General features: G+C 48.5%; 1 non-coding gene across 1 annotated transcript; it reads left to right on the plus strand.

The window, feature by feature from the left end:
- Nucleotides 1-1745: 1745 nt before the first annotated feature.
- LOC127198798 (small nucleolar RNA SNORA51) lies at nt 1746-1875 on the plus strand. The gene has a single exon (XR_007831846.1). It is a non-coding gene; the product is annotated as a small nucleolar RNA SNORA51 (small nucleolar RNA).
- The last annotated feature ends 1761 nt before the right edge of the window (nt 1876-3636 follow it).

Consider the following 3636-nt stretch of genomic DNA (forward strand, 5'->3'; position numbering starts at 1 on the left):
CATCTGGTTTCTGTGATGCTGCGCATCATATGCAGAACTTCATGAATGCTAGGCATGCATTCTCCCAGCTGAGCCAAACCCACTGGTGTGATCTGGGGGCCAGTTCATGAGCTGTCGATCTGCATCCAACTGTTCTCGGGTGTATCTCATGCATCCGCTCAGTGGTGGCAGAGTCAGATGGCCAGCTTTCGGCTGAAGGAACTCCACCCACCCAGTAAGGCCCCAAAAGGGAAATAAAGTGCTTTTCAGTGCTGACTTCTGGCTGCGTGTACAACTACAAGGTATGACGTCTGTCCTCCCAAGGTACCCTGGAGCTGTCACAGAGGAAAAATGGAAGATGACACAGTACTTGACAATATGTTGTCATCCAACCAAGGCTTATCTGCTCCTTTCTAAACAACAAAAACTATTGTTGACTATAAAAATCTGAGAAGCAGCCGGGCGGTGGTGGCGCATGCCTTTAATCCCAGCACTTGGGAGGCAGAGGCAGGTAGATTGCTGTGAGTTCGAGGCCAGCCTGGTCTACAAAGCAAGTCCAGGACAGTCAAGGCTACACAGAGAAACCCTGTCTCGAAAAAACCAAAAACCAACCAACCAACCAAACAAACAAACAAACAAAAGAATCTGAGAAGCAGTCCAGCAAGGTGGCCTAGGGAGGAGAAGCACCTGTTGTCAAGCCTGACACCCTAAGATTGCTCCCCCACCCAGAACCCACAGAATAGAAGTCAAATTAACTCTTGTAAGTGGTCCTCTGACCTCCACACCCATGCTGTAACACAGTTGCACCCCCCTCCCCCATACACACACATACACAACAAATAAATAAGATTAAGAAAAAAACCAAAGAATTCAAGAAGCTACCTTTGGAGTCCTTTGGCATCGGGCAAGCCCTGGGGCTCAGGATGCGAGTGAGCCCTTAACGACCTTCAGGTGAGTTCTCAGATAAGAATGGTTTGGCTTTTATTACTGATCTGTCACCACCCTCCTTCATTCCATTGACAAAAGTCATTTCCACAGGCCACCTTGTGTAATCTCCTTTTTGTGCTGGCTCAGCACCTAGTCCAGACATTTTGGGGACTCTGAGTGCAGGCTGTGCTCCTGCCCTATGCCACGAGCCTGGAAGTCAGAACTCGTGTTTCTGTTACGTGCCCATCATCCGCACTGATGACGGCATGCCACGGCTTGAACCTGTCATGTCCTCCAGAGGCTCCAGTGACAAAGGCTTGGTCCCCCAGCTGGGGATGCTGCTGAGACAGGGTTATCTAAGAGATGATTTTATATGAACTTCCAGTGAGGGGCCCAGTTTCTCCAGTGACTTCATCCATCAACTGGCTGATGCACAACTGCATAGACTGTTAGAAGGTGGAGCCTGGTCTGAGCACTGTGCGGGTGTCTCCAAGGGGCAGCCTTCATCCTGAACTTCCTCTGTCCTTCCTCCTTCCTGCTTAACATGACGTGCACAGTCTTGCTCTCCCTTGAGCCCCTCCCAGAATGCTTTGCCTCTCCTTCTGCTTCAAAGCAGTTGAAACCACAAGCTAAAAGAAATCTTTTTTCTTCAGATATTTTGTCACCAACTAACTTCAATCCATATTTGCAACTGCTGCTGAAAAATAGCACCTACAGTCCTTCCTTCTGCTTGCCACAGACTGTGTTTTTGTTGTTGTTGCTGGGCTTTTTGTTTTTGTTTTTGTTTCCCAGGACAATCTGCCTGCCTCTGCCTTCAGAGTGCTGGGATTAAAGGTGTGTGCCACCACTGTTGGCCAGGTTGTGTTCTTATACTGACTGTATAGAAAGAGGAGGCAGAATAAACCTATTCCATATACACCTCATCCTAGGCCATTATGCCTGGTCTGTATTGTGAATGAGGAGACATGGGGGGGGGGGGGGAATAGCATCTACAGGAACCTACACTGTGCCAGGTACTTCGTGTGGGCAGATGCTTTTCATGGCCATTTATGGTTTAGTTGTAGAATATCCCTTACAGGCTCAGGAGTTAGAACAGCAATTGGTTCCCAGTTGGTGGAAATGTTTTGTGAAACCTTGGGAAGGTGGGGCCTAGCTGGAGGAAGTGGTTTGCTAGACAGGGGCGGCAACACCGCAGGCGCTAGCCGAGCCTTGCTTTTGGCCAAGTGCTCTGCTGATGCACCAAGATGGTATACCAACAGCCAGCCCACAGCACACAAACATTCCATTTTCTCTCTGCCCTCCAGCCTGGGCTATTTTCATATTATTATTTAGATTTGAGCCATGCATATGTATCATCTCCTCCATAAAACATAGCACCACAGAATGAAATTTAAATTTTAATGAAAGGGCTGGAGGCACAGCTCAATTGTTAAGAGTGCTTGCTGCTCTTACAGAGTTTAGTTCCCACTACCCACCCATGTCAGGCAGCTCACAGCCACTTGTAACTCCAGCTGCAGGGGATCTGACACTCTCTTCTGGCCTCCGAGTGTACCTTTACTCACCTGCACATACCTACACATGGGCGTGCACATAATTAAAAGTTGAAGCAAACAAACAAAGACTTTAACTTTTAAAAGTCTACTTGAGCAACTATGGGGCCTGCATTGCTAAGAATAAGGTCTTCCCTGGGTGCTCACTGACTTCCTGCTATTAGCTAGACAGAGATATGGAAGTCACCAGGGGTCAGCTCAACTTAGTTGCTGGGAAGCACGGAACTAAGCCAGCGCTTAGCTCTGAGTCCTCTGTTTATGTAGATCTCTAGCAAACTCTCCCACGGTTTCAGCTCGTACTTAGAATTGCTAAAACCCACTCTAATGCTTTGTAAGGCTTGCTGCCCTTCCAGAGGACCTAGGTGTAGTTCACAATGCTCACACTGAGTGGCTCACAGCCACCTGTAACTCCAGCTCCAAAGGATCCATCTGGACTCTGGCACCTGCACTCACCAAATAAACCTTTAACAAACAGTGTATTTGGAAGTGCCTATTGTGACGTTTTTACTTGTAGATAGCCTTTGATTCTGTGGTTATATTCCTCTAGCAGTTTGTCCCCCAGAAGCACCTGAGAAGTGTGACACACTGCCTGTCCACTAGAAACAGCAGCTAAAAATTACAGTGAAACTGAATGTCCATCAGCAGGGTGCGGCCAGGTCCTGTTGCAGGATTACAGGGTAAGGTGTCCCAGGCCGGCCTTATACCCCTCATTCTCCTGTCTGTTTCCTCTTAGTGCTGGGATTGTAGGTGTGCTCTGCCATGCCTCAACTATGTGGCACTAGGGGTGAAACCCAGGGCTTGCTGGGTGCTAAGCAAGCACATTGTACCTCCTGACCACGCCCTGCCTGGCTAAGTGCAGCCTATTAAAACGTTCAGTAACTAAAAAGAGTGAGCTAGAACAACATCTCCCTCTGCTTCCTGTTGCTATGACAAATCCCCAGACTCGGTAACCTGTGAGGAACCGACGTGTATTTGGCTCAGCGTTCTGAGGACCGTGCAATCCAAGACCATCCTCTTGGCTTTGGGTAGTCCATCTTGCTATGCTATAACATGGTGGCGCAAGGCAAGGGTGCTGGGCCGGGTTCTCTTTCCCCTTTACAAGGCCAGCATGGGGTCCCACCCTTCCTTCTGACCTCATCTGATCCCAACTACTTCCTTCAAATGTCATTAACATACGAAT

The sequence above is a fragment of the Acomys russatus genome, chromosome 14 (genome assembly GCF_903995435.1).
Source record: "Acomys russatus chromosome 14, mAcoRus1.1, whole genome shotgun sequence".
Taxonomy (NCBI): Eukaryota; Metazoa; Chordata; class Mammalia; order Rodentia; family Muridae; genus Acomys; species Acomys russatus.